The 24,427-nt window shown below is 46.2% G+C and overlaps 2 long non-coding RNA genes across 4 annotated transcripts in view; one reads left to right on the forward strand and one right to left on the reverse strand.

Annotated features, from left to right (window-relative positions):
• The window catches only part of LOC119822488, a 57,084-nt gene extending 36,125 nt beyond the window's left edge, over positions 1 to 20,959 (reverse strand). For 2 of the 3 annotated variants that reach the window (XR_006020877.1, XR_006020876.1), the window contains exon 1: positions 20,856 to 20,959. This is a non-coding gene — a long non-coding RNA (uncharacterized LOC119822488). The remainder of the gene's footprint in view (positions 1 to 20,855) is intronic. The other variant, XR_006020878.1, reaches the window with a different exon arrangement.
• A 162-nt stretch (positions 20,960 to 21,121) lies between these two features.
• LOC119822491 lies at positions 21,122 to 23,286 on the forward strand. The gene is made up of 3 exons (XR_005286799.1): positions 21,122 to 21,170; positions 21,294 to 22,654; positions 23,066 to 23,286. It is a non-coding gene; the product is annotated as an uncharacterized LOC119822491 (long non-coding RNA).
• The last annotated feature ends 1,141 nt before the right edge of the window (positions 23,287 to 24,427 follow it).

Raw genomic sequence — 24,427 nt, forward strand, 5'->3', positions numbered from 1 at the left:
CTACACTATGCAAAGGCCGTCCAACCACTCCTGTCCTTTTCCTGTCAGAACACTGACTAACTCAAATAACCAAAATGACGGAAAACACCGAGATTCTGCACCAAAGCAACCATGATTGGTAAGGCAAACATCCCTGCTAGTTTTAACACCTCAGTGCCTTCTAAAACAGCGGGGCCTTCTGGAAATGATGGTTTGAAAACAAATACCCTTTTGCAATCATCTTTGTGTTTTGGAATCTTAGTACCTGTGTTAATCCCACCACGAAATAAGACCACTACCACAGTTTAAAGCCAAATTTGAAGCGAGTTTTAATTAAATACTGACTACGTTGATGGGCCCTGGCCAGGTCCATCTCTGGTTTCCCGGGGGGGGGGGGGGGGGGGGCGGGAACCAGCCCTGAATCAAGTTTTGTAGCTGCTTAAGTATTTCCCATCAAGTCCAATCAGGGGCAAGCATCCATCCTGACCCATTTCCTGCCTGTGAACCTCCCGCCCTCATGTGATCAAGCGCAGATGGGTCAAACAAACTTGTTTAGGGGAGTAAAAACATGTGGCTTTTTATTTCCCATAAACAATAGCTTTCAGCGTTTCAGGAACTCTGTCCTAGGGCAAGAGGCTTACAGATCTGAAGCATTTTGTTTCATGGATCTCTATGGCATAGTAATTAAAACTTAAAATGCAACTTTGGCTCTCACACCTGCTGGACTGGTGGCATATGTTTTGAGGCTAAAGCCTCTCACTTTTGTCACCAGACGCTGGTGTATGATCAAAATATATTGTTTGAAAAAAAGTTAAATACAAGGAAAAAAATAAATGACTTGTGCAAACCTGCATGTAGTTTCTGCATTATGGTATCCTTCACAGAGCACGCTCGGGTTTTCTGATGCACAATAAATTGTACTATAAACCTGAAGAAAGCTGGAACAGCATTTCACGGAGGCACGGAGAACTTTAGAGCAACCCTTACTAGCAGCCCATGTGGTTCACATTTCCTAGCAGGAAAGGCTAAGGCTAGATTAACAGGCCAAAGGCAGTTGTCACACCATTTTCCTTAAAACACATGACTCATGGGGTAAAGGGGGAGGAGGGCCTGCTGGCCCTCCCCTCTACATTTCCAGCTCTTTTTGTTCAGAAATAGCATAGGAGTGGCCAGCCAAGTTTGATACTACCTTTAGTGGAAATGAAAGGAACTGTTTGGCTCATAACTGATAGCCCAGAAACAGCACATCAAGTATGGGGCTGTTAGAATTAAGTTTAGGGGACACAAAAAAAGCCATTGCTCCAATGAAAGTGTCTCAACAAGGTGAAGTTTTACTTTTGATCAAGAGGGCCTGCTCCAAGGGGCAAGCGCTCAGAGACAGGAAGCTTACTGGGTTTTCATTCCAACGCACGTACTGCCTTTTCCCCACTGTCTTTTGAGACTGGTTAGATTTAAAAGAATCAGCACAAAGAAAATGAAGGAGGAAGTTGGGGAAGGGGTCACTGCTTCTGGACATCAATGGGGCCTTTGTGTGAACAAAGGGTTTTAGCGTGTGTGTGAGGGGGTGAATCTTAAAATATTTGATAAAAGTCTACAAGGCGGGAGATAAAAAGACTTTAATTCCTTGTCGTAAACACAAGGTTTATAGTGTTTGAAGAGAATCGTATTTAACGTTTCTTAAAGTAAAATCTGGGTTCTCTACAGAAGCCAGACATTTCGAGACCCCGAATTTTCGAACGTTTCGCTGTAGGCGGTGTTATGCAAAGAGCAACAAGCTCATACCGGCAAATGTGTCCTGGTCCACCTTTATGTTCCTCCCGCTGCTATCCCACGTGTTTCCCTGAAATCTGGATAAACCAGACAACTCCGTGATTATCCTGGGGCTCCACACGCCCCTCAGAGGTCACGTGGATCTCATCTTTAAGGCACTGCGGGGGATTTAAATCTAGTTAGGAGTCTAGAATCAGGGAGGTAGAGAGGGTCTTGAGAATCTGCACTTCCCTGAAGATCACCTGCCGTTCTTTTGACTAAAGGAAAGAAATAAAAGAAGGACATGACCGCTCCTAAGGGGTTGAGATTTTTATTATAGATACGAGGAATGTGCACAGGCACAGGCAGCTGGAATGTTCCAGACTAAACATGACTGGCAGACTGGACTGGGCCTCGTGAGGAGAGGTGGAAAGAGGAGGAGAGAGCCAGGAGCCAAGAGGCCTGGAGTGAGCCAGGAGACCAGGAGACCAAGAGATTCATTCAGTGTAGCCAAAATGGCCGTGTTATTCAGAAGAGAAAGGGTGGAGGAAGAGAAAGCCCAAGCGAGTCCTTGCACTGGAGAATTCCGGGTAGGGAGCGGGCATGCCAGGCACTAGATGCTGAGAGATTGGTGGACCGTGTTGATATGTTAATGCGCACCTTAGCCATTTGTTCAAGATTTGAGACCCAAGAGCTTTTCCAGGTAAACAAACAGGTTGATCCCACAAGGTGATCACAGGTAAGAAGTGGCTGCTGGGAAGGTCACTGTCTCCCAGTGGCTGCTGGGAAGGACACTATGCCCCAACTTTATCGGTGTCTCCCTGAAGCCCATCCCACCTACAGGATCCTATGACCTCGCATAGCATAAGCGTGCAGTAACAGAAAGCGTGCTAGTCCAGGTCTTCCCTGTGTGTTACTGTGGTTCACTCACGGGGTGAGAGCCTGGGTCGCAGCACACTCACTCTCAGACCACTTGCTTGTCACCGAGCTGGGAATTAATTCCTGGGCATGTTCTTTCCTTATATCACTGTGCCCAGAACTGTAGGAGCCACTGACAGATGTCACTACACTCTGCATGGATCTCTACACCAATACTTCCCAAAGACCACCAGCTGGCGGGGAGTACCACAGAGAAATCAACTGATGTGATTTCTGGACTGGAGTGTCCTGGGCAGAACCGCTAAGACCTCTGTTCCTTTATGCCATGCCTGCTCACAGGTAGGTTTTCTGAAAGCGGGCACCCCAGCACCACAAGACCCCAGCACCCCAGCCAGAAAGTAGAAGTTTTGGTCACATGCCTGAACTAGAACCAATCTTCCGCCGGGCGGTGGTGGCGCACGCCTTTAATCCCAGCACTCGGGAGGCAGAGGCAGGCGGATCTCTGTGAGTTCGAGACCAGCCTGGTCTACAAGAGCTAGTTCCAGGACAGGCTCCAAAGCCACAGAGAAACCCTGTCTCGAAAAACCAAAAAAAAAAAAAAAAAAAAATAGAACCAATCTTCCGAAGGGTTGTACCAGGCCCACTTGCTCTACCTGAGAATCAAGTTTTACACACACACATACACACACACACAAAATTACCTGGCATCCAGCAAAGCAAAGTGCATGCAAAGACAACAGCTGTCTGCATATCTTCCCCAATCCCTAAATGTGATGTGACGATGTGACATATCATACAATGGAATATCACTAAGCCACGGAAGGTGAAGTGCTGATGATACTGAAACACCAATAAACGCCAATTCGTTGCATTAAATGAAGAAACCAAGCAGACAAATCCAGAAACAAACAAATGAAAGAGACTAGTGGTTGCCAACATGGCAAGGAAAAGGGAACAGGAAGGAGTTTAAGTGTGGGGCTTCTCTGGGGATGGAAAAATGCTCTGCTCTAGTATGAACGTACTTGAGGTCACTAGTATGTACTTTAGAGGGATGAATATTATAGTCTGTGAATTAGAAATTATAGTAATTTTTTTCAAGACAACAAATGACGTTCTAAATCAGTGGTTCTCAACGGGGGGGGGTGTCGAGACTTCTTTGGGGATCGAATGATCCTTTTACAGGGGTCTCATATCATATATCTTGTATATCAGATATTTATATTATGATTCATAACAGTAGCAAAATTGCAGTCATGAAGTATCAGCAACAGTAATTTTATAGTTGGGGGGGGTCACCACAATGTGAGGCACTGTATTAAAGGGTCGCAGCATTAGAGAGGTTGAGAAGCTCTGCTCCAGATGGAATCAGGTCTCCAAGGCGTTTATCTGTCAACTGAGCTCATGGAAGTTCAAGCTCCATGAATGTTTGTTAAGAAGCAGGCCACCCCAACTCCTCAAGTTTTGTTCTTTAGCCAGTATTCTGTTGCTCTCCAGTCCTCAGGGAATTTGGAAACTTCTAGCAGGATCAAGAGACAGGCAGAAAACTTTCTGTAGAATTCAGGGGTCTCAGGCCACAGAGTTGTGAATTGCTAAGGAAAAATAGGAGGCTAACTTCTCAAGTGTAATCAACTACTGTTATACCAGTGTGTCTGAGTGCTCAACAAACTGCCAATTGAAATCACGACAACTGCACGACGTGTGTGCATTGTGGTAGCTATATGATGTTTGTATTGCATTGGGTATTATAAGTAGGCTGCAGGTGAATTGACATATATAGGCTGATACACATAGGTCTGTGTCATCTTATATAAGCCATTTGAGCATTTTGCATATAGAAAGAACTCTAGAACCAACCCTTCTATAGACATTGAGAGAGCTATGCATCCAGCCTCCCATCCCTTCAAACAATGCCCTCTAGAATGTAGAAAGTAACTGAAAGCTCACAGCTCTTCATTTCTGTGAACTCTGTGAGATCTATCATAATAAACAAGTCTCACCACACTTGACTTTGCTCCTCTGTCATGTACTCAAGGATTTGACGGCTTGTTCTACCTTCTGTTGGCTGAGGGACCAACAGTGAGTTCCCCTGAAGTTCAGTATCCGTCTCCCAAATAGAAGCAGCTACAATAGCTTCCCGAATGAATGAGAAGACTCAATGATACCACATGAAATGTCAAGCACAGTACACAGCTGGTGCTTCACAATTCAACATCCTCTCTTTACCAAATTCATTCAAAACAATCACAGACAGGTAGGTACACATTTTTATGGTTGGCAAAATGTTGGTGTGGAACCATAGCAATCAGAGACTTTCAATCTTTGAAAAACGTATGACTGAATGAATGTCCCCTTTAACTCCCATCTCAGCCACACAAATCTAGGGTGAACAGTCCATGATGTTCACGTGATGAGCAGAAATGACCCCTAGTAGAAGACTTTCCACAAAATCCTCATGAACTGAAAATCATTGCGGCTATACTCTGCCTTACATTTTTTCTTTTCATTTTGAGACACACAGCCCAGGCTGGCCCTCAAACTCACTCTGTAGCCAAGGATGACTTTGAATTCATGATCCTCCTTCTCCCTCCAAAATCCTTAGATTAGGAAAGGAGCTACCTCACCCAGTTTATTTGGTCCAGGATATCAAATTCCGGGCTTGGTGGTGAGAAGCAAGTATTCACCAACTGAGCTACATCCCAGCCTATGCCTTGCTTTTAAAGAACTACGTGTTCCAAATCTTTGCTTTGGGACACTGATGACAAGATGTTTTTTTAATGCAAGCAGATGGATGATCATCACATAGAAAACATTAAAGCAGAGAGAACAATCAGGCTAGAGGCCAGAAAACAGCCTGGAGTAAAGAAAGACAATTCTTATGAAGTGTACTAGTTAGGAGTTGGGACTGTGGAAGCAGATGCCCTGGGTTTGACTCAAACTCAGTCGAGTATGATCTAGAGCAGGCACTTAACCTCCTCGGGCCTCACTTTCCACATATTCATAATGTAGCAAAGATTAGAGTTAATAAATGAGAAATGTTTCAAGCAATGCTTAGATCTTAAGTTTTAATAAATACCATTACTCTATTTATAGTGATTATTATTTATAATTCTCGTGATTTTTCAGATCCATTTAACCCTTCTCTTATTTAATGGTCCTCTAAACTATCATGTAAAAATGGGAGATGAGGGGAAATTATCAAAGAAACTTAAGCAATACAGGAAAGAATTACTGAGGATGCTTGATTCACAGAACAAGTACAAAAGTCTCTTTTTGTTGGTATAAAAAGGGAATTTCGAGGCCCCGAGGCCAGTTCTTTATTCCTCAAAGGAGGCAGTTACTATAACGATGTTCTCTGAGCCATGGGGCTAGTTAGCACCTTCCCTCGCCATGAAAGCCATGAAATTTATTATGTTCCCCTCAGAGGGCAATTTAAGGAGAAATTGATATATTTGTACAGGACATATTGGCCATGCTGGAAAGATTTTTCCCACATCTACACAATGATGAGAAAACTGGACACGACTAAGAGGTTGGACAGCCCAATTCTTGCAACAGAACCTAGCAACAGGTGTCACGAAACTCTGAAAATGCCCGATGTGTGGCAGGACACCAGCGTTGCCCCGTAAGCCACGTTCCGAGGAAAGGGGCTTTGCAGTGTTTCTGATCATTAATTTAGGAGTCTTATTAGACGACTCCTTTCTTAAAATCTTACATGACACCTAAATATATCAAGAAAATAATTGCTGAGCCACTGTGTTGTAAAATAAAATGGGGGGAGGGAGGAGACGGTGATTTCATCTTCCTGAAGTGACCCCAGAGTATTTCCAAGAAATGTGCCTATGTCATGATGTTATATAAGGTCCCCAGGTCCCCCTCCAGCCACAAGCTCAGGCATCAAGATGCTACGATGGAAGATCATGAGATTACTGCTTGAAGAATGGTTGCTCCAGATGGTGGGTCTCAACCTTCCTACCGCTGTGACGCTCTAATACAGTTCCTCACAGTGTGGTGACTACCAGCCATAAAACTATTTTTGTTGCTACTTTATAACTATAATTTTGCTACTGTTCTGAATCTTCGTGTAAATATCTAAAATACAGAATGTCTGATATGTGACCCTTGTGAAAAGGCCATTTGACCCCCACCAAAGGGAAGTGACCCACAAGTTGAGAACCACTGATCTAAAGGGCTATTTTATAATCACTAACACAAGCAAGTTCTAAACTGAGCTAAACTAAATATTGCTTTTTCCTGCTGGCTAGTAAATGGGGGTTCTTATGGAGTATCTGCTGAGACCTAGGCACAGTAGTGAAACTGCATTTTTCTCACTATATTGCACTGTCATTTAAGTCAGCTGGCCACCTCACATGCTTCTAAGGTCTTCCTCCTCACCATAGGAAACAAGGTTGCTCTGAACCCCATAAATGGCAAAACAACACCTCTACAATGGTATGTAGGTAACAAACCCCACACTGTACCAGGTGCCAAATGCCCTTTGGTGAGCCAAGTAATCATCTGAGAAGCGTGTTCCATACTGGTCCCTTTCCAAAAATGGCAGAGAAATCTACGCTACACATCTAACCAGAGACTTCCTATGCTGAAGTATTCCACTCATTCATTTAGTCAGTCCTGTGATCAACATTTATGTGAGAACTTCCCCAGACTTCGTAGGGCTCTCAGGACCCAAGGTCTTGATGACAAGACTCAGCTCAGCACCGCGACCATTTGTGTCCATCCCTCTTAGACATCAGGTCGTTCATGACACTGGGACTTGCCTGCTTAGTGCTTCTGTCAACTCTACTTAGGAGTGCTCCCTCTCCCTCTTACCCTCCCCTTCCATGTGTGTGCATGTGTCATTTGTGTGTCTGTTTGTCTGCCTGCCTCTGTGTGTGTGTGTGTCTGTGTGTCTGTGTGTGTGTATGTCTGTGTGTGTGTGTGTGTGTCTGTGTGTGTGTCTGTGTGCACATGGGAACCTTTTATTAACTACTTACTAAAGATCTGTCAATGTGCTAAGTCCTAATGACCAGTTTGAGCTCGCTTTCTGTGTCTGTGTTGTTTTGAATTCATGATAGCACGGAACACCGTGGCAGAGTGGAAGCTATTGTCTTCCTAGCAGTTAGAGAGAAGAGAAACATCCCAAAGGCACTGTTCCAGTAACCTAACTCCTTCCTAATAAGCCACACATCTTCAAGATTCTCTCACTCCCCAAAACATCACAGGCTAGAAACCTAGTCCTTGGTGCATTGGCGTTCTGGGGACCCTCCAGATTTTAAAAACTACAGCACAATTAATAATCAAAACAGGCTTGCCTTGTCAAGTCAGCTGCCACTGTGTGTAATCAGACACCCTGCTTGCTACATCTTCACCCTGCTTTAATTATAGATTTACTCATCTGTCTCTCCCAAAAGATTCAAATCCCTTCTGTGCCCATCATGTCTGTTAAATAATAAATTTCGTAGGCTAATATTTTCCTATACATATTTGAATTCAAAATGCTGAGGGCTATAATGATAGCATTAAAAGTCCCTAGGGAGATAATAAAATCATAAGGCACAAAAAAATCAGTAGAGAAAACATTAAAATGTATATATTATTCTTGGCAAAGACAGCAAAATGACAGTAGGTTGGGTTAGAGAAATGAGCAATCAACTAATTTTGGTTCTTCTGGCTTTAAGATTTCTGGGAAAATATAACTGGTGTTGAAGCTCATTTTGAGCCGTCTCTTCAAAACTTAGTACGAGCCAAAAAGCTACATATTAGGGTAAGTCTCTCCTGGCTTCTCTAAATTTGCGTCCAGACAAATTGCAGCCATCACACTGCAGTGGTCACTGTGAGTTGGCCTTGAACAGGCTGATTGATTTTTATAATGTCCCAGGCAATTTCGAGTTGTCAGTAAGAACTAATTCTGTCTCGTTAGTGCCTTCACTCTTGGCAGCTCCGTGACCACTTATTGGCTTTTGTCTTCGTGTTCATTTTCTTCTGCTAATTCTAAAGCTTTTCCCCCAATCTCCAGCCACATTCAAAGGTCTGAAGCTATAATCAGAGGTGCACTACCTCCGGCCCAATTACAGGTAAAAATATCAGCTCTTTCCACGGGCTCCAAAGTTGAACCCTAAAGTCCCATGCCCTGTGAAACCTTCCTCCCTACCAAACCCCATTAGGGCCTGTAATGCTGTATTACTTAATCAATCCCGCAACTCTGTATCTGAAGTCCTCACTGAAGTTGATATTAAACCAACTTGTCAATCTATAATTGCCGAGTGCCACACTCCACTACTCATGTTGTGCAGCTGGAAAGCCGAAGCTGGCACTGACTCAGCCTCTCCAGATGTATCTCCACATCATCCAAACTAGGAAGATGGTGAACCTCTGCTCAACAGACCTGGGGCAGGTGAGCCTTGGTCCTGTGAGATGCCAACTTGTACCTTATTTGTGGAACATATTCCTTGAAGAACTTACACGCTCAGAATTAAATCCTTATTGTTCAACAGACAAAGACAGTTACCACATGTGTATATCATACATGCTTCTCAGACAGTAGACACTGCTGTGAGATGCATGCTCTATATAAAGACACACACACACACACACACACACACACATATTGCTAAATTGGATAAGTAAAATGCTCTTTTTCCCCCTCACTGAGATCTGTGTTGTAGGAGGCTGGAATGGCAGATCAGCTGAGTTACCACGGTTGCATAGGGGACCCACCCCCCACATGATCACAAGCAGCCAAGAGTTACTCTTCAGATGGACTGCAGAGGTGAATAAGATGTGCTCCTGCCCATGAGGAACTGAGAGATCAACTGAGGTCATAAAATCTGGGCCGGTGACATAAAAGAAATTTGATCTCAAAGAGTTCACAGGAGAGGCATCCACAGATTCTCCTGGAGGTTACTGTCAGGGAGAATCCCACAGAGGAGACAGGAAAGAGCTGAGGAGAGAGGCGTTCCCAGATGGTGGAGGAGCCTGAAGGGTCAGATAGAAGAAGGGAAGCACTGGGAATGCATGCCAGGAGCACCCTCGCAAGCAGCAGCATCACACAGCCAATGATGGACCTGGGGTCGGAGGGAGGGGGAGAAGGCAGGCAGAGAAAGGAGTCTATTATGTCGGTATCTGTGTTGATTTTCTCATCTCTGGCAGGAAGCAACTTAAAGGGACTGATCCGTTTGGGCTCCAGTGTGAGAGGATCCAGTTCATCATGGCAGAAAGACACATTTCCTGGCAGCTCCATGGTGGGGAATACATGCAGTTTCCTTGCATCTAGCTTGGCAGAGAACCAAGACAGGACCAAGGCTGGGCACATCCCCTGATCCCCAGTAACTCACCTCCTGAAGCCAGGCCCCACTTCCTAGGGGTTACACAAGCCATGCCACCAGCTGGGGACCAAACATTGAAATCCGTGAGTATGCGAAGAGACATTCCATGTTCAGGCCTCAGCACCGCCACATCGCTTTTGGAACTTAATCAAGATGCCCAATGCATTATATCCTGCTGGACTCAACTCTGAACAAGCTTCTTTCCACCCCGGCCTCCTGATCTTGCTTCAGTCTTAGAGAATTTGCTCAAGAAAACTTCTTTCCCATCCCATTAAATTGTGCCTACCCCAGACACACTTGCTCAAACACGTCCATTGCTCAAACACGTTCTCCTGGGATGGAGGTAGCTCTCCCAGTGAGGCAGCCTGCAAGGATTCTATGGTGCCCAGGCTACTAGAGTTGGCTCTGCCATGGCCCCTGGTGATAACACAACCCACAGACATCAACACAGATCCCAGCTGTCATAGGATCATGGACCAAGACATGGCCAAGTCAAGCCCAGATGTCATTATGGCCTCGGGTAGCAGTGCAGGCCCCTCAGTATGGCCCTCAGTATTGCTCTATGCATAATAGCCAGAAACTGAAAACAACCTAGTATCTGTCAATGGATGAATGCATAAAGAATAGGTGGTACATTTATACACTAAATTAAAGCCATTAAAAATAAAATCACCTCAGAGAAACCCTGTCTTGAAATAAAAAAATCACCTGAGGCTATTTTGATGTCTGTGGCTTGCGCTGTTGCTGGGGACATACTAATTTGAGTGGCTGCCATCTGAGGCCACAGTGATGTCTGAAACTGAGTTGCAACCAAGGGCCATGTCTGGATCCAAGGCCCAACTGCAGCGGGGGTCTGTGATGATGCCCACCGCCTGTGTTACCACTAAAAGCCGTGAGGATGCCTGGTGTCTGGGATGCCACCTGAAGTTGATGACTTCAGGACCACGCTGTTCCCAGGGCCATGTCAATCCAAGTGGCCTTGTGCGCCAACCAGGGCCACGGCGACAACTAAGCCATGAGTTGATGCTGAGGGCCATGTCTGGGTCTGCGGCCCTGCTGCACCTGAGGTCTGTGTTGATGTCTGTTTCCCATCTTACCACTGAAGGTGATGCGCAGATGCCTGTGGTCTGGATATCCTGGATATCACCACCAGAGACAAACTGATGGCCAAGGCCCATGCTGCCAACTGAAGCCATGCTGATGTTCAGCTCAAGCTGCGGTCAAGGGTCATGGTTGGGTCTGTGGCCCTGCTGCAGCCGGGCTCTGTGTTGATGCCCAGGCCCCATGTTACCACCAAAGGCTGTGCGGATGGCTTTCTTCTTTGTTCCACTCCAACTTTTGCCCCCACCACTCTACAAAAACAGCTTCCAAACCGCATAAATGATCTCCCAATAGCAAACTCGGAGATTCTATTTTAACAGGCCCCCCAGACCTTAACACCACTAACACCATGCTAAAACCCAGCAGGTAGGCACCAACACCTGCCAAAACAGGAACAAAGGCTAAGTCCATACTTCCAGGGAAGTCCCTAATTGACTAACTTTTTTATTTACTTACTTACTTACTTATTTATTTATTTATTTATTTATAGTTCTGCTTCATACTAACTGAAGTGTGCCAACCAGGATGTGGTTTGGTTTTTTGGTTTTGCTTTGTTTTGTTTTGTTTCCATAAAAGGCAAAGAGCTGCAAGGCTTGGGACTGCATGATTTGGGCGAGTTCCCCATGTAGTCGGTGACTGGCCATAAAACCTATCTTTCGGTGCTAAGACTATTTGTATGGTAGTCTCTAGCCGGCTTATCTCACAACGCTGTCTTTGCCCTCCAGTTCATGCGATCTGAAACACACGGCATGGTGAGATGTTCCGTCTTCCTGGGAAACCTTCACCAGCTAGTACTTCCTATCCTTTCTCTAACCTTCAGCTACTCCCTCCCTCCCTCCCTCCCAGGTTCTCCTCCTTCCTGACCTGTAGGTTTGAGGGCATCTCAGAACTAAGTGCTCACCCTTCTCTCCTCCCCAGCCAACTGCACCAAGCATGTTGTATCTGGTGACTGTTCACAGCATCTGTGTTTCAGCCTCATCATGGCCAAGCCCAGGCTCAGGCTGACATTGCCACAGAACACATTCGATTGTTCCATACACACCTCAGCTTTCGCAGCCAACAGGCAATGTGATGAAGACACCCTACAGGAATTCTTAGAGCAGGTGGTTCCGTTTTGGTGACAACCGATTTTCTTTTTTAACTCAAGACTATATACTAACCGCTCTCATCATAGACAGCCTACTGCCTCAGCACTGAAGGAAGGGTAAGCAGGAAAGCTTTCTCATGTGATTCTGTCTTATCTGGGAATTTCTTTACAGTCTTGCTTAGAAATTATCAAACCACATAGAGCTGCAAGAGAGATTTGAATGGATAGCAGGGTGGTTGTTAAAATTGGCCCAGGCCTTCACAATCCATTTCCAAGGGCCAGAGACTCTGATTCACTCAGATTAAGTGCTTTCTACACCCACCTGAACAAAATAAGGGTCTCAGTGCCAAAGAGGTGGGAATAATGGTAGACAGCATTAGCAACAATCATTTGGCTACAGACTCCTAGCGCCTTTAAAGGCCATCAAAGTTCTGGATGGCACATGAGGTTCAGATCATCTGTCAGCCATTGTTCGTGGGCTAAGGTATCCACAAGTGCCATGCTAGGGACTGTCTATGAATAATGAGCTTGTTGGGGTCAATGAAAGAAGGACTATGCTTTATAGCAATGGCTGCAGATGGAAGAGATGGTACCAGAGCCCTGACTTAGATTCACAATCCTTGTGATGGTAAATCTTGTTCATTTGGATTAGAATCACCTAGGTTATTAGAAAAGCACAGCTTACATCAATGATGGCATTTTCTGCAAGGAAAATCACCCCTGATTGTTAAGTGGTACCATCCAGTAGTCTGGGACCCTGGAAAACTGAATCAGGAGGAGGAAGTCGGCAGTGCAGACCTTCTCTTCTGAAGTGGATGCCCTTTAGAGAGTCACTATGACTGCTATGCCCTCCCCACCACGATTACCAGAAACTAAAAACTAACTTCCACCGTCCCCACCTCTTGTTTTGCTCAGATGTTTTGTCAGAACAGTGAAAACCTAACCCCAATCTGTGAGGGGTGTGCTTCAGTGCATCTGAGTCTAACGGTGCATTCCATTTTCTTCCCAACAAAACCATCCCCACACCATTATAGACACCTGTCGTGTCTTTATGTCACCTGCTCATACTGAACAGGAATGGAAAGTCCAAGGCAAGTGGCGGCAGGTGAGATCCCACCTTTCTCCAGACGTCTGACTGAAGCTTGTGTAAAAAAGCTTTGCACCATCCTCGGCAAGCTCTGAGCGCATGCACCAAATGCAAGCTCCTTCAATAAGAACCGGAGATAACTTTTCAGATACCAAGTTTCAAGATATATTTATTCTACCTGAGAACACCAATATTTCCACACCATTTTTAGCAACTATCTTTATAACCCATTTTTCAAAGGTACTGCCAGCATTAAGTCTAGAGTGTTCCATTTCCAAACCTGAGCACTTTTAGGAAAACTTTGTATCCTCCCGGGCTGTACCGAGGCCAAAAAAACATTAGGTCTTCATGTCAAGGCGTGTGCTGCTCCTGGGCAGCAGGACCCTGGCTTGGTTGTCACTCACCATGCGGCACGTCCTCATAGAAATGGCCCATCTTTGGTGACTCGGTGTCACAGGCACCTGGCCTTCATGTGTTACATAACACACACTGTATCCATTTTCCCTTTGAGCAGCAAGGTCTTGAAACATCTCCAGAACAGTGGCATGCCCCAGATGGGAAGATCAGGAAGAAGACAGCCCAAGTTAAAGTCACCTGTTTGGTCTTATGAGAGAAACCCCTACAGGTCCAGCAGTAGGGCACTGGGTGCAGGACAACAGGAGAAATTTCCCTTTAGGGAACTGGTTCGTTGTAAGGGTTAACGGTAACAGCAGCGGGGTTTATGTAAGTGGTAGCCCTGTTCAAGCTATTTACCCATCCGACCTCACACAGTCCTTACAAGGTCATAACCCAGAAGCTCTTAATAGCTGATCCCCCTCATGGACAAGGAAACTGAGGCCCTGAATTTAAACCATTGCCTCACACAGCCAGGAGCTCTCGCATTGCGAGCCCGGCCACCTCGCTTGTGTGTGTGTGTAGATTACCACACTACTTTGCTTTCCAGCACCTGAGTCCCCAGCATGTCACAGCGGGGATGTTGAGGGAAGGTGACAGATGGGTGGCTTTCCCAGCCATCTTGGTGGTAAGCCTATCCTCCCCCTCAAAAAAAAAAAAAAAAAAAACTTAAGTCTTTCTGAATAGCGGGAATTATTGAGGTGGCTGGGGACGGGCAAAGGGTGGAAAGAGATGGAAAATCAGTGTGCTTAGGTCTTAGCCTGTTTCCCACATGACGTGAACGTGCTTCACGGAACTACACGACACGATTCAAATTACTAAGATGGTAGAGTTTACATCTTATGATTTTTACAAGAAAGAGGAAATCTTACATAGCAGCTCTCCAAGTTAATACTTCAGTTGGAGCCACCTGGTTCAGCAGGAGTTGGCCCAAAATTCCAAAGCCTTCCATGCCCACCCTCTCCCCAGCAGCTGCCAAGGGCTTTCCCTTAACACCTGACCTCCAGAGTCTAGGATGACTCTGGGAAAAGCTTCCACACAAGCCACACTCTCAAATCTCCCTCAGAAGGCGTGTGGCCTATCTCCTGTCATCAAGTCAAATGCCTGGCCATGGTTCATGTGACCTTCCATAGTGTGGCCCTAGTTTATGTGTTCCCTGGGCCCTTCAACTTCAATCACAGGTCTGCAAGGTCACAGGCACTCAGCTGCTCCTACTGCGTAGTGAATCCTGCTCCCTGAATTCTCCTCTTCGCAGCTCCTAGTGAGGCATGGGCTGCTGAGCTGCTCCTCCTAGTCTGAGCCCCTGAGGGGAAAAGTGTTCCCACCCAAGGCCATTTGTACTTCCGCCGTGAGAATGGATGAGGCTCCATCCCTATACTCACCATTCTCCGCCAAACTGCCCGGTTCCCCTAGGTTTCCCTAGCTTGTCTGCTCCAAGGGTGTGGAAAGTATCAGGGCCCTCCAATAGAAAACCTGGTGGTACAGTTGGGAGAATCTGTGGTGCTGAAGAATGCTGATGTCCCTGCCATGGTTCCATCCTGAGGAGGAGGGAGAAGACAGACGCTAGAGGATGCAACTTTACGCAGCAGCCTGCAGCCCATGTACCAGAGAGCTGCAGAAAGAAAGTAAATTGGAGTCGTTTGCACCTAATAATCCCACACTAGGACAGGACAATGAGTGTCTTGGCCTGTGAGGCTGCTCATGTCTTCCTCGGGTCCTCAAGTGATCTGCTCCCACCCATCACACAGATGTCCCACCCACACCGGTATCCCCCATCACTCGCTTCCGTACCCCTGACCCAGTTCACATGGAGTTGATGGAAAGAAGGTAGAATAGGGAAATAAGGCATTTGAAAGGCAAAGCCAGGCTTCCTAGCTTAGATCTGCATCAGCTTCTCTGCCGACAACAGGAAATTATTTGGCTACCCAAACAGAGAAGCCCGTTTCTCTTCCTTGGGAACACGGTGATTATACACACGAGAGGGAGTAAATAAGATAAAAGACATAATGCTCGGTGGATTTTTCACTGGGTGAGCAGAATGAAAATCATTTGAACGTATTCCTGTGGAAAAAATAATCAATTTTTCATAGACTTGTTATAGGTTTCATAAAATATATTGCACACATATTTTTAAAGTAAGAAAATGGCTTTTTAATGATACTTAAAATATATGGCATGGCAAAAATTATCTAAAATGTGTTTCTGAGGCCTGAAGTTTGGCACTGCCTGCTGAAATATAGATGATTTGGGTAAGCCTGTCTTCTTGGGATAAATGTGAACCCCAGCACATCTTATTATAAAGCTAATATGAAGAACTCGGTACTCAGGCAGTTAAGTAATTGGCATAAATCCTCCCAAGATATTAAATCCCCTAAACTTCTACTATTTACCAGTTGCCCAGTGGCCTGTATACATTAAATAACTGCTTTTGACCCAGAGGCCAGGGGGGAAACAAAGTTCACATAGAGAAAGTCAGCCCAACACAGAACGCAAGTGCAGGCATCATCAAGAGAAGTCAGCTAACAGACATCCCAGGACACGCCCCAGAGATAAAAACACAGGACTACACCATCAGCAAGACCTGGGCCTCTACCCCTGCTACAGACTCACTAGCTCAGTTGTCTGAGCAACTGGCTTGATTTCCTTATTAGTTAGTAAGCTTCTCCAAGGAATGCTATCCATTATTCGGAAAATAGCGCTCCAAACCCTTATCTACCTCCTGTAAACACTGAATGGTGGTCTATAGGGCACAAGCAGAAACAGAGAGGGCAAACTCTGGGGACAAGAGCACAGAGAACAAACACAATCCAGCATCTTTAAAGCCATTGCCAGCAAACATGAGGGTCATTTCTCCAGAGAATGGGCCTATTTGTCACTGCCTAAAAACTAAAGTTTTTCTTCCCTTTGCCAAGTAAGAATGTGCGTGGCACATAGCTAGTACGTCATACACAGCCATCCTTTGCTACCCAAAGGATTGATTCCAGGACCCACAAGGGAGACCAAAATATAAGGGGTGTTTACAGTCCTTATTAAAAAGCTGTAGTGTCTACATAGAACTCTCAAACACTCTCCCATCTACCTTAACCTTCTAGATGATTTGCAATGCCCAGCCCCATGCAAATGCTATGCAAATAGCCCCTGAACTGTCCTATTTAAGAATATAGACAAGAAAAGACTGTACATACTTAATTCCGGCATTTTTCAGATCACTTTAAATCATAGTTTTTAGATAGATGTGAAAACCAAAAATATAGGGATGATTGAGCTGATAGATAAGAGAATCTTTGAAATTACTTGTAGAATATCCAGTATATGAAAGTTACTACCACCACCCCTGGCCATGCATACGTAACTAAGCTATCCTTCTCTTTTTTTTTCTTTCCTATTATGCAGCCAGTGTTATGCTGTTACACTGCAGCCCGTCTGGCACCTTTCTCTAAGGAGTTCTAAGCATGACCCATGTCAGAAAATTTAGGTTTTACCTTAGAAGACAGTAACAAACCCAAAACAAGGAACTGGACAGCTTTGTGACCCCAAGAGGCAGGTGCCAAAAGTCTACAGAAGGAAAGGTCACCTTGGGGGCCTCCAGTTGGCAGAAAGGACTCTGGGAGCTTGAGGAAGGACACAGAAATAGGAACAGATGCTGAATTTCCTAGAGATGGGAAAACAGACAGAGATTTAGAGGCAGAAATAAGCATAGTGTTTGCTGCTAGGGATGAGAGCGCCTGTTGGACACAGGGCTCATTACAGGGTGGGACTTCCTGGGGACCAGGGGTAATAAGCGGTCTGAGAAGTCCGTCTTTTACATAGAGAAGTCATTCTGGCTCATGAGTGGGAATGGCAGAAATGTCTTCAGTGTGGCAAGAATTCACCCCAGGATTCCGTTAAAGAGCACGCTCTCCCTGACATTGAGTTAATGATTTCATTTGCACTCAGCTTTCCAATATCCCATCTCAGTGGTTCCCAACTTATGGACCACAGAGTTATGGCAGAGGTCCCCAAAGTCATATAAGCACTGCCCAGAGAACAGCGAATGGCTTGCTCCCAGTATATTGCCACTATTTTGTCCTAATATGTGGAGGTGCTGTAAGACATAAAATGCAAATTCGTTCGAAAGTTAACAGTAACCTGAGTCGCCCCAGGCATCAGCCTGTGGTGACACGCAGAGTCACTTTAACAATAACCAAAATGTCACTGACTCGGATTTCCTCTGCACAGGGATTCTGCCTACAGTAAACTGCCCCTCCAGGATTCCTAGAGATTTTGCAGACCTTCCTGGAAACAAATCCATCCTCCCTAGAGAGCCACTGGGTGGCGCTACACCCGCATAGTCCTGACATCACCGTGGTGTGGTTGCTCAGGAGCAGAACAAAAAAACGCCTGGGATTCATGGCACAGTGGGGGGCAAACACCTCATTATTCCCCAAACAGAAATGCTTCCGCCGTTACGTTCTACTGAAGATTGTTTTCTAAATAGCTTTTCCAGTTTTTACTTAACAGCTCTTAAACTTTAAGTGGACAAAGTAGTATATTCATACATTGGTCGTTCAAGAATAGCAGAGACGTATTTCCTCCTACCCGGTACCCAAAATTCCCTCTCACGCACGATTCCGTTTGACCAGCAATTAAACTTTTAAGCACATGAAGAAATAATGCAAAGGGTAGAAAGACGAGACCTGTAGACGCTTTGCAAGAGCAATGGGGAAAAGACTAGTGAAGAAATAGCCCATCATGCCACCCATTACAGACGATAGGCAGACATTAAAAGCAGTGAGGTTAGCGTCCAGATTTTGTTACTGGAGATCCCTGGGGCGCACTGAGAAGTCAAATTCGCCAGTTGACATACATCAGCTATATCGTGCTCCCTTCTTAGAAGTAGAAGGTGTGAGTTAGCCGTGTGGGTACGCATATATTCAAAGTGAAGCCCCCTGGGGTATTGATAGCCTCCCACTCCCATCGCTAATGAGGACGGCTTTCTCACCATTCAGTCTTTTTAGGGAACTAACTAGAGATAGGTGTTCATGCTTGCTGTGCCCCCCCCCCGCCCCTACCCCAGAGATGGAACCCGGAGTACTGCGCACGCCCAGACAAGCACTCCAAGCACTCTGCTCCTTAGCTACACACCAGCCGTGCACTGGGAGATCCTAAGAGAGGGGTTCAGTGTCCAAACTGCCTTACTAAATAAAATAAGAAATCATATATAAACATGGACATGCAGACCAGGAATGGGGAAAACCAAAACTCCAGTTTGTAAAAGAAACGGAGTTTGCAACAAATGCCTCCAGGCTTGAACCATGGGAGAGAAGGCAAAGCAGGGGCAGCCTGCTCTTGTGCCTCAGCCACCCCACCTGCTTCACTCCAGTCCTGGCCTGCCTTGGTTCTTCCTGTCTCCCTTAAATTGCATTTTAATTCACCTGCAGACACCATTTGCCACATACATGATTTAGAGTTCTTGGCTATTTTAAAAATATAGTTCACTGGGTGCTCATAACAGTCTCTGGGGAAACATAAGCATTACCCCCCATTCTGTAGAGAATGGGGGAGGTCAGAAGTCTTGTCCAAGGTCAGTGGCAGGCAAGCTCCACCCAGTTCAGTCACCCAGTGGCTGCTCCAAAAGCATTGGCCTTGCATCTTCCATCTATAGGCTCCGCGTGACTCTTCCTTTGCCCCCACCTCAAATCCACACAGTACAGACCAGCTAGAGTCTAGCCAAGACCGCTGGCTACTTAGAATGGATGCCCCTGAATCCTCCACTCTCTGCAACCTTCCACAAAGACCACAAGTTTTAGTCTTTAGTCCTCTGCTTCCAGCTGTGAGGTTGGGCAGTTGGAGAAGACACTCGCCCAGAAGGTCTTGGAGTCAGTCCCAGCTAGGATCCATGCTGCCCCTAGCTTTCAGTGTCTCTGATCTTTCTCTTACTGAAGAAGAAAAAATACCATCAGGCGTGGGACCATTGCCTGGGGCTCCGTCAAGGGGGCTGAAAGTCTAATTTGGATATTAATTCAACCAGGCCACAACACACCCTGTATATCTAAGGTACCACCAAAACTCCAACAACAAATTTCATCAAAGTGAAAATCCTTCCCTGTAGCCTGTACACATTTCTTTTTCTTGGTTCTCAACTGATACATTTAAGAACTGGAAATATAATGAACTCGTTTTCAAATTGTGATTTTGTGTTTGTGCGTGTGTGCGTGAGTGTGTGTGTATGTGTGCGTGAACAGATCTATATCACAACTGTCAGAATTTATTCCATTATTAGAGGCCCTTCCTACAGCCTGGATCCTAGGCACTAGTAGATGAAGCTTTGTCTCCCTCTGCTGTTGAGAAGAAGAATTGCGTGTGGCAGAAACAAAATCTACATTGGAGAAAACATTCCAAGGAAACTCTACCTAAGAACATTTGCATAAGTTGTATAAAGTGGCTGTAGAGAGGGTTAGTATTACAGCACTGTCCATAGAACACTTGAACTGATACTTCTCAGAAGAATTCACCTTCAAACCTGGAAACATCAGATCGGGATAGATGGCATGCTCACCTGTGTAGCAGAACAAAATCAATCAAGTGATTCTTTGGTCACTGGACTAAAAGATTCAAGATTGATTTTTTTCCCCTTTTAGTAAAATATGAAACTCCCTGGAAACTGTAAGCATTACTGGGGTCCTATACCTTATGAGGATTTATGTGGCAAAGGCATAGCCATTTGTCTGAAAACTTGCCTTCGACAGCTATACCGATGGTTTAATTTGCATGAGCTCATCAGGCAATGATTTTTAAAAGCATTAACCTCAGAAAGGGGGGGGGGGGGGATAGAGGTTTGCTGCTAAGTACCAGGGTTCTCAATCATAAAATTAAATATTCCCTTGCAAACTTGGCTGTATGATAATCAGCTATGACCTCTTGCGATAGTTGGTGATCTGCGGGAAATTGTGAATTACTAAAAGAGCTGAATTTTGTCCTCAATGCCACAGAATGGAAAGCTGTTTACAGGAAGTCTCTCCTCCGGAGGAAGACGCCTGCATACAGCAGACAGCAGCAAAGCCCTACCAGGCCCATCTCACTGAAGGGCTCAGTCCCTAGCGTACATGAGGGACTCTCCACGAGCATACAGCTGTCCAAAGTGAGCTCCGTGTCTAGATAGCTTCAACCAAGGTCAAAGAAACAAACGGGGGGCGGGATGCTTTAAGAGCAAGGTCCATGCCTGACAGCCAAGGCTCTCTTAGGGACTCCCCCTTTGGCCTGTGGAAGGAAGACACACCTGAGAGCAGCGCTTCTGTGGAACTGAGATGTGCCCGGAAAGCTTCTCCACACAGCCGGACTCCCCTCCCCAGAATTCGGACCTAGGCCAGACCGGAAGTTGTCTTTCTTTTTATTTGGGTAAGGGGGCGGAGCCATGAGGGGGCGGAGGCATGAGGGGGGCGGAGGCATGAGGGGGCGGAGGCATGAGGGGGCGGAAGCATGAGGGGGCGGAGGCATGAGGGGGGCCGAGGCATGAGGGGGCGGAGGCGTGAGTGTGCCGCAATACACACATGTGGCCGTCAGAGGACGAAAACTGGCCCTCTCCTTCCACTCTGTGAGTAAAGGGACCAGGGTGTTAGCTTTGGCGGTGGTCGGTTTTACCTGCTGAGCCATCTTGCTAGCCCCAGATGCTGTCTTTTTAACAAATGACTCAAGTGATTTTTTTTTTTTTTTCCAGTTTGAGGGATTGCCCTTAGGGCCACATGCTAACTTTGCCACTGATCTACAACCCCAGCCCTCCAGGCGATTTTATCGCCTGAGAAGAGGAGAAAAACATTAGCCCAGTGACAGCAGGGTGGAGAGACAGACGGCACTTTGGGCTGCTGACCATGAGGTCACCGTCCTGATGATTCACACGCAGCCAAGCCATCTTGTGGGCAAGTGGGAGAAGCTGCCATCCGATGCTTTAGTCATAAAGAAGGGTGACTGGCCGTCATCTGGGGTTTCCTATCTGAACAGTCAGAATGCCATTTGAAAAAGACATGGCTGCTTGCTGTCACCCTGTGGAGGTGGTGTCTGTCAGGCAGCTGACCTACAGGAGATTCTCCCAAACACCATGAAGCCTCTCTCCCAGCAGGAAGCAAAGTCAGTATTAGATTTTACCCTCTCCTCCACAGGGAGCAGCACCTCCAAAGCCAGATCCAGGTTTGTAGCATCCCCTGCCTACACCACCGAAAGATGGAGAGGAGGACACCGGCGGGTCAAGCACAGACAGAAGCGAAGCTTCAAGCCAGCACATTGACTGTGGCAGCAGAATTCCAAGATGGCTCTAAGACTGTCCTCTCCAGTGTCACACCCTCTTCCCAATCATCCAGTCACATAGGTCTGATTCGATGAGATGGGCTCTTTCAATCTGGTCTAGAGGTCAGAGACAGGCCAATGAGAGAGGATCTCAGTATAAGAAAGATGATATGGGAGTAACTGGGCTAGCAGGAATGAAGGTATCCCACATAGACACTTGGGCCTCTGTATTTGCCGGTCAAACTCTTAAAACAGTGATCCCCAACAACTTGGACTATCTCCTGGAATCACCCGTTAGGAGAAGGAAAAGGCTGGCACTTAGTGCCAACCAAAGGAGGGGTTTGTCTCCCAGGAAGTTTCCATACAGTCCTGACGGTTCATCAGACCATCTCCTGAGAGAGACCGGAGCTGAGCCAGTGACAGTCAGTGATGGGCAGGACCACACCTTGCCAGGACTGCTCCACCATACAAGCTCCTCTCTCCTTCTAGTCAAGCCTACGCTTCGTGCCAGGGCCCTGGAGATGGGGCTGGGGAAATCACTGGGCTGCTTTGTTCCCCTTCTCGGAGTTGCTGTATCGAATAAATCCCCTTGCTCTGCTTTTCAATATGATTTGTTTAACTGTCCGTTTGAGGACAGATGGCCAAGCCTCACTAATCAGAGCTTCCAGGGTGCTCAAGCTCTGACCCTGATAACTCCAGTAACTGGAAGAATCCATGACTGGTTTTAAAGCAAAGGGGCCATGGGATACAGAATTTGAAAGGACTCAGAGCTGAGCACTCTCAGGGGACATTGTCAAGGTAAGGGGCCCTTTCCCTGCATCCATCAGGAATGGGTTCCGCCAACAGTGAGTGACTGCGTGACTGAGCGTGTGAATGACTGACTGTGTGACTGAGTGAGTGAAGGAATGACTGTGAGTGTGTGTGACAAGTGAGTGAGTGTGTGAGTGAGTGAGGATATTAGTTAGAAGACACAGCTTCCATTGAGAGCCACAGCCTTGGCCAACACCACACATGCACAGCAGGGACCATACCCATATCTATGGTATGCCCAGTTTTTACCCACAGTGCCACAGAGATAATATATTAACATCTGATCAACTGCTAAGTATGTGATGAACCCGGACATGGAAGTAGAAAATGATGCAGAGAAATCCAGCTCACTACTGGTATGGGTGGAATCTAACAATATCTTGTTTTAAATGCAAACAGATTAGAGTCACGGACACTCACTCTACGTAGATTCGCTCAGGAGAGATAAATAAGGAGTACCCGTCATGAGAGACCAACATTTGAAACCCAGGCATGGAGCAAGAGCTCTAAGAAGACTGCCCCAAGGGCTTGGAAAGCAAAGCAACTGACTCTGGATCAAGAAAGGATGGAACTGCACATGAAGGACACAGCATGAGCCAGGAACAGAAGCTCAGTGCTTAGAACTAGAAGAGACTTCCAGTGGCAAGGGCTGCTGAGGGTGTACTGGGCTTTGGGCTGTGGTCTCTATCCTACCACACCCCTGGGGAATCCGGTGTATCCTATAGGACCTTCCTGCATCCTCGGAAATCATAGCTCACACCGCCAAGCTTGCTGTAGGGGATGGCTGTGCTCAGTCTTTCTGCCCTGCTTGAAGACAGTGCTGCTCATTTGCACCCAGAGTGGTGTGTGAGTTGCACGCTGTCCCTAGCAATGGCCTTACCAACTGCATGCAGGCACCACCATCAAGTGCCATGTAGTCACAGATTGGAGAGCCACCATCACCTTTCAGCACTTAGGCTATCCAGAGATCTTTAAAATCTTCCTCAGAGTGAGGTATGGACAAGAGGAGGCAGAGGGAACACCAGCACAAGGGTAGAACGTACTGGAATTCTGATTGGCCCCGCTCCCAAACAGCCTTTTAACAGAGATGTCTAATTGATCTTTATTGAGCAGAACCTTCCCTTCTGCTTACAAACGAAATGAGCGTTCTCCCCTCTGGTTCTGTCTAAAGAAGTTAATAGTCTCGGTTTTCTCGTACAGCAGAGCAACTTAATGACCGGAGACTATCATAAATAGAGTTTATTGTCCAAAATACAAGCCACGGTCTTATCAGCCTGCCCCACTGAGAATGCCTTGTTCATAGATGTTGATTTTTACATCTCTCCCAGCCAACATGCTCACCGTTCCTATGGACGAGGGTCTGCCGGCTGGTTAACAACAACAAAAAAAATGCCCTCAGCAATCAGCAGTTTTTATTTTTTTTCCCCACAGCTGCTGTACAAAGCACCAGTGTGAACCTCCCCAGCACCATGGTTGCCCTCACGCAATCTGCGTGTACAGGGAAATCGTTTCATGCTTCCAAGACTCACATTCACACCACTGCCGGCGAGACCCAAAGAGTGGCTGAGCGGAAGAAGGGTTCCAAGATCCCTGAGCACATTTGTAGAGGACTTTATTGAATTTAGCGTTACTTCCTGCAAGAGTCTTCAGAGTTCCATAGTAGTGCTAGAAAACTCAGGGTTCGTGCCTTACTGACACACTGAGGTGGTGGGTATTCTTGACATCTAGAGGGTGGTACTTGAGAAATCCCTGCCTAGGGAT

This window comes from Arvicola amphibius, chromosome 1 (genome assembly GCF_903992535.2).
Source record: "Arvicola amphibius chromosome 1, mArvAmp1.2, whole genome shotgun sequence".
In the NCBI taxonomy this organism is placed as follows: domain Eukaryota; kingdom Metazoa; phylum Chordata; class Mammalia; order Rodentia; family Cricetidae; genus Arvicola; species Arvicola amphibius.